This window comes from Mastomys coucha, unplaced genomic scaffold, assembly GCF_008632895.1.
Source record: "Mastomys coucha isolate ucsf_1 unplaced genomic scaffold, UCSF_Mcou_1 pScaffold16, whole genome shotgun sequence".
In the NCBI taxonomy this organism is placed as follows: Eukaryota; Metazoa; Chordata; class Mammalia; order Rodentia; family Muridae; genus Mastomys; species Mastomys coucha.
In genome coordinates, this window is record NW_022196898.1 from 55,110,669 (window position 1) to 55,117,773 (window position 7,105).

General features: G+C 46.1%; 1 pseudogene; it reads right to left on the minus strand.

Annotated features, from left to right (window-relative positions):
* Positions 1–2,742: 2,742 nt before the first annotated feature.
* On the minus strand, positions 2,743–4,219 carry LOC116093265 (annotated as a pseudogene).
* Positions 4,220–7,105: the final 2,886 nt, after the last annotated feature.

Sequence of the window (7,105 nt, forward strand, 5' to 3'; positions counted from 1 at the left end):
AAAGCAGAGAATAAGAGACTGGCCAATGCTCAGCCCTAAATAAAAGATCTCCCTCTTCTCCTGAGGCTCAGGGGTCATTGTGGAAGAAAGAGTAGAAGGATGATAAGAACCAAGGCAGTGGATAACTACAAGAAAACTGTCTTCTAGACACAGCAGGGCAGTTATGAACTCACAGTGGTTGTGGCAGCATGCACAAGACATATGCAAGCACAAGCCAGACCAAATCCCAGGATGGAGAGGGGGTAAGCACTTAATCTCATCCTTAGCCAATGAACTGTTGGCAACTGATGGCTCCTGGAAGAGGGATAATCAGGTTTCCTGACGAGTATAGCCTCTGTTAAGTCAACCATGCACCATTGAAAGACTGTATCCGAGATGATATATAGGCAGCACAAATTAGATTTTATTTGCTGCATTAAAAAAAGAAGGAGGAGGAGGAGGAAGAGGGGCTGGAGAGTTGGCCGGAGGTTAAGAGCACTGACTGCTCTTCCAGAGGTCCTGAGTTCAATTCTCAACAATCACATGATGGCTTACAACCATCTGTAAGGGGATCTGATGCCCTCTTCTGGCTTGCAGATGTATGTGCAGCAGATCACTTATACATTAAATAAATTTTAAAAAGAAGGAGTTGAAGAAGCAGAGGACAATAACAGTGACAATGGGGAGCTACCTCAGTGGTTAAGAGACCTGGCTCTTCATCCAGAAGAGTTGTTTCCAAACCTATATGGCAATATATAACTATCTGTAACTGCAGTCCCAGGGTATATGATAACCTCTTCTGGTTTCTGTGAACAACACCAAGCAGGATAGGGTACAAACAATACATGCAGGATAAATACCCACACCTGTTTAAAAAGCACAGGAATAGCCTTTGAGGAGCATCTCCATCATGGCAGAATTCCTGTAATAATATAAGGGAACGCAAAGTTGGGTGGGTTGGGCAGTGGGTAGATCTGGGAGGTGTTGGGAGAAGGGAGTATATGATTAAAACATGTTCTACAAAGTTCTGAAACAATTTAAAAAAACTGATAACGTTGATACTCACTGATACCTGAGAGCCAAAGAATCATTGCTACCTGAGCATTTTTATAGATATTCAGAATTACAGGCTCCACCCTCAACCCATTCTGATTCACAATCAGAACTTTAAAAAGTTCTCCAAGTGATTTATATGCACATGAAAGGAGAAGAGTCACCAGTGTCAGATTGTGGTTATGCAATCTCACTCAGCCTTTCTCCCTGTGAGCTACCAGAATAGGTTAAGAGCATACACCAAAATTTGTTTACTCCCAAATAACTTGGTTTATTATTATATAAATTTGTTTTCTTTTTTAGGGGAGGGAATGTTTTATTCAGCTCACACTTTCCATCACAGTCCATCACTGAGGGAAGCCAGAGCAGGAACTCAAGTAGGAGCTGAAGCAGAAACCATGAAGGAGTAGCACTTCCTGGCGGGCTTCCTCTCTTGCTTCTTCTCAGGTTTTCTGACACAGGATCACTTGCCCAAGGATGCCACTGTTGGGCCCTGCCCTCCCACATCAATTAGCAATCAAGAAAACTCCCACAGACATGCCATCAGGCCAATCTGATAAGAGGTAATTCTTCAATCGAGGTTCCTTCTTCCCAGGTGATTCTAGCTTCTGTCGAACTGACAAAAGCTAAGTAGTACAAGGCCCAAGGAAGAAGGAACCCAAGCCCGGTGGTCTCCAGAGAATGTGAGTGCTGAGGCCTGAAAGGCTCAATGCCAGCAGACTAGCAAAGATGGCTCTCATGGAGTCAAAGCAAGACCCAGTGTGAGAAGAGCCTGGTGTGCCTCAACAGCCTAGGCTGCTCAGAGGGCAAGCCCTAGGATGCCACTTGTGGCCTGAAAATCACACTTTGGGGAATTACCTCGTGGTTTTTGACTCTGTTAGGCAGACCAGGGACCCTTCAGCTCTCTCTGTAGGCACAGGCTCCCAGGTATAACTGGCCTCTAGTCACTTGAGGACTAGTTACTCTCAGTGGCTGGTGCGAATGGCATTTGCAGGTTTGTGGGGAGCCCACACTCTTCTCATAGTACAGCTCAGGCTGAGGTAAGGCTAGTATCTCGGCTGAGTCCAGTAGGCAGAGCTAAAGAACAGTGGGTCAAGGAGAGAGGAGGACAGGGAGGCAGCCAGATTGCTGGGAGGTACTGGCTCAAGTCACAGAACAAGGACTGGTCCTGGTGATCCTGATATGCAGGTCCTACCAGAGCCAGTAACCAACAAACCAAGTAGTCAGCCCTGGCTGGGAGGCCCACGAGCTCAATGGCACAACTTTTGGGATCTGTGCAACCCTTTACAGTAGAAGACCCGGGGGTGATCTCAGCATAGAAGGCAGCTCTATGAGCCAAAGGTTCCTCCCGTAGAGTCCCTTACTTCTAACCCCGAGATCCTGAGACACCCACATGGGCCCCAGGACATTGGGTCAGCAGCCTGGCCAGACAGTGCCAGGTGTTCTTTAATGAGGATTCAATTAAGGGTTAACTAGAAGGTTGTTTCAGCAGGGCCCTGGGGGGCAGCACCAATGCTATACTTTCAAGGAAGTGGTCAGGGTAATATGCCAACCTGGCCACGGGAGCAGCACCATATACTTGTGGTTCCTGGAATAATCAACTGCCCGTGGGCTGGGTCTCCAAGGCCTGGAGTCCTCTAAATAGAAAACTGCCCTAGATGCTCCACAAGGTGTCCCACAAAACATCCACGGGTCCAGCCAGGCCTGGCTCTAAAAGAAGTCTGAAGCTTTATGCTGGGCAGAGAGCTATGGCAGGTTGTCTGTGATGGAGGCTGGGTCACAGGTGAAGGCTGTACGTGTAGCAGACCCAAGGACTGGGGTCTTGACGTGGGTAGAGCGGGCTGAAGATGGTGTATAGCTGTCCCGCAGGGCACGATCTGTTTACTTGCTGGCTGTCCTGCTTACAAGACGCTGTAGGGCTGGGGACAAGGCTGGACTCGGGTCTTTCAGAGTAAGACTGGCCAAGTTCTCTGTAACTTTCTGCAATGCTTCCTGCTGCTTGGCCTGGTTTTTGGCAGCTGCTTCATGGGCCATCTTCAGGCTCAGATGCTCCCTGCGTCCTGGCCCCAAGATCTTGAATGTGGGTCCATGTGCCCTGTCCACTTGCAGGGGCGTGTTCTCAACCTCTCCCCATGTCATCAGTTCAGGAACAAGAGGAGTGGCAACGAATCCAAAGTCGCCCACTCTGGGGGACTCCTGGGGAATGAGTTCCTTGCCATCATGGTCGACCTTGCCCTGTTTATGCTGGGCATTGAGGGCAGCTGCCTTCTGTAGCCGGGACCTGTTCAAAGCCTGACTGAAGGGGTCCCAGAGGAAACGTGTGTTCTTAAGTACTATCTGCCGTGGCTTCTTAAACAACTGCCTTTCATCAGGGACATCCTCGGGATAGTAATGAGAGAGTTCTTGGCCTTGTACTTCCAGATCTCCACTCCAGCCTGACTGCTCTCAATGTCTTAGTACTCTGCCCATGGGAGTCAAGATTATCTTTCTGTCACTTCTATATTCCTCCTCAGCCTGGTAGAGCCACGCATGGCGGGCATGGCTTTTCTCCTTGGCCACCTCCATAACATCCTGCAAGGAAGCATTGTCCTCACTGTCGAAGCGGCTCCTTCTCCTCCCCCTCTCAAGCCTCTAGAGGCCTCAAGCCTCATGTATCATCTAGGTCTTGGCCCTGGGGCCGGGGCTTGCTGCCCAGCACACCAGAGCCCCTGTGTACCTCAGGAGTTTCAACGATGGCTGGAGTAACACAGGGTGGTGGAGGTTCCCGAGATTATCTTGCCCAGGACAGAGCCAAACTTGATAGCAATCTGGCGCAGGTGCTCCAAATCTCCATTTTCCTCAGCCTCCAGGTACTCCTTCTGTGCCTGTAGCTTCCCCCACATCAGGGAAGAAGTCTCTCTGGATAACTGTCTGAAGTCCCTCGCTGTACTCTTCTTCATCCAGGACCTGCTGCTTGCTTCTCGCAACTCCGGCCTCTCTGGCCTCTCCATCCGCACACGGAAGTGTGCAGGGGCGCTGACGCAGAGGACAGAAACAGAACATCCACCGAAGTCCCGGGCATCCCCACTGCTACCATAAATTTGTTTTCATAAAGTCTCAAAATGTCAGAGGCAGATACTCGCAGCCAACCATTGGACTGAGCCCAGGGTCTCCAATGGAGATGTTGGAGAAGGGACCGAAGGAGCATGGGGTGGGGGAGCAACAGTGTCAACTGGTCAGACCCCCCCCCCGAGAGCTCCGGGGGCTGGACCACCAACCAAAGAGTTCACATGGAGGGACTTATGGCTCCGGTCGCATATGTGGCAGAGGATGACCTTGTTGGACATCAGTGGGAGGAGAGACCCTTGAGCCTGATCGTGTTCCATGCCCCAGAGTAGGGGAATGCCAGAGTGGGAGGATGGGAATAGGTGGATGAGTGGGGGAGCACCCTCATAGAGGCAGGGGGAGGGGTATGGAATAGGAGGTTACCAAAGGGGAGATCTGGAAAGGGGAAAACATTTGAAATGTAAATAAAGAAAATATCCAATTAAAAAATGTTTAAAAATTTAAAAGTCTCAAAATGTGTGGATGAAGAAACACTTTCATGATTTCTAAGAATTAAAAAGTTTCTGACTCATCCTATCAAAGCTACGCTCTCATAACCTGGGTCTTTAATTCATCTGGTGAACACAGCCATTATCTATCACCACTACTGCTAGCTAAAAAATCATGTCAACATTTTTTCTGTTTATATTTGCATTCAAAATTTACTTCCAAAACAGACTAGATTGTGTTTTGTTTCTCATTCCATAACCAAATAGCCTCTACCAACTCTTTTCATCTGGCTTATCATGACAGCTGTATAGCTTAGCAAAACCCCAAGATTGATATAGTCTTTCTGAATTTGCATGAACTACTAAATTAATAATTCTTATTTATCAGATCCCTATAACCAATAACAACACCATTACTAGAGTCCCAAAACAACACTAACATACAGATTCTCCACCATCACCCCCATTTTAGAGATTTAGAAACTGATATTTGGAGAAGGTAAGTAACCCCCTTCAAGTCAGGAGGCAGTAACTGAGCAGGAATGTAGTAGCCAAGAATTTATGTCACCACCAAGTGCTTAAAATACAGCATTTCTGCTTCTCAGAATAATCCTGTAAGAGGTCTGGGGAGATGGATCAGTAAAGTACATACTGCCCAAGCCTGAGGACAAGGGTTCTATAGCCAGCATCCATGTCAAAGCCAGGAAGAGAAGCATCAACCTATAGTCCCAGTGCTGGGGAATCAGAGACAGGAAGTCCCTGAGACAGCCAGTCCAGCCAAATTGTCAAGTTCCAGGTATGGTGAGAGACAATGTCTCAAAAAGTAATATATAGAGTGATTGAAAAAGTGGTCATAATCATTGACTATGACCACCGACATAAACCTCTCGCTTCCACACATATTCATTCATGCAAATGTGTGCACATACATAGGCAAAACACAATCTTACAAGGGAGGAATTGTAGATAGATAGGAGCACTCCCGTAGCCTATAGACAGTGATGCTTGGGTTCTGCCCCTGTTTTGTGCTGTCTTCTGTCCACCCTCAATGTCGCAAATCTTCCAGCTATTCCTAATGAGCTGGATATGGCATCTCAACTAAATACAGTTAGAATTTAGGAGCTTGGTTTCCTCTGTCAGTGTAATAAAGGTAATAAGAGCACACTTCACACCTCTCCGTCAACCACACGCAACATGATTATTCTAGTATAATCAGCCTAGTGTATTTTAGAAGATTTGGCTTTCAGCTCCATCAGTGTATGTATCTTTATCCATATAGATTACATTCTGTACATGAGCTTAAAAGTCTGAGCAAACATATGTCTACCAAAGTGACTGTCAGGGGGGCTTCCTCATTCCCCAGCTAGAAGTCATGTTTGAGCCATTAGTATTCTGGCCAAAGGAGAAACCTCCTCTTGCAGAGCAGTGATGGAAGGGACTGCAGCTTTGTGCACTATAAATAGTAATTTTTATTAAAACATTGAGAAATGGGAAAGAGGTAGGGGTAAAGGGGTTGCCATGACAACTCAACCATTACCTCAGCTTTCAAAGAGTGGGGAAGACTAAGGAATAGTAAATAGAAAGAAAAATAGGAGAAGCCGAAATGGCACATGATCAGAAATGGAATGAGACAGCGTGGAGAGAATAAATTTCTTTTCTTTTCTTTTTTTTTTTTTCATAATGAGCTGTGGAAACAAAGGATGGATTTCATGAAGGGATGTCCCTCCTACAGAGCAAGGAGACCACTGGAGGTACATCTTGCTCATCACCTTCATAGCTCAGCTGCGACAACATCATTAACAAATGATGTTCAAATAAGTGACAATTCCTTCTAAGGAGCCAGCAATGCTCCTAGCATCCTCCTAAAATTGCTAGCCCTCCACTCTGCATATACTTTTAGATATTAATTACAGAATCAGTACTGTCCATTCCGACTCCTCACTCCAGGACTGGATCCAGAAAGATGAAGAGAGTAATCTTGACCAGAATTCTACCCACTCATAGGACATGGATAAATTCATATATTTTAAGTATCCAAATGTACTATTCTAAAGACAACTAGTATAAAGGAATAATCTTTATTCATCACTTCACAGATTGTCATATTCTTACACATTCTCTCATTCACAGTGCAGAGCCATCTCAGCAATCTGGAATTTCTTCACTTTGCCATGAATCTGATGAGCCAGCTTAGACAGAACAACCTAATTGCTATCTTCTGTGTGCAGAAAATTCCTCATCTTTCCTGGGCAATGGACTCAGTGCTGATAGTTCACACAATTTTTAGCTAGTCTCAGTCACATATTGTGACAGTTTAAACTGCTCTCTGCTCATTAATTAGCACTTCAGGGAGTGTGTGTGTGTGTGTGTGTGTGTGTGTGTGTGTGTGTGTGTGTATGTGGAGGTAGAGCAACAGAATCATTAAATTCACATAAGCAATTCTACATTGTTTCTTTTAGCAGGGAGGAAATAAGCAAAAGTTAATCCTAGGTCATTTTAAGGATTTTGTAATGCACTTTAAATATGCTAGATTGTGGTGG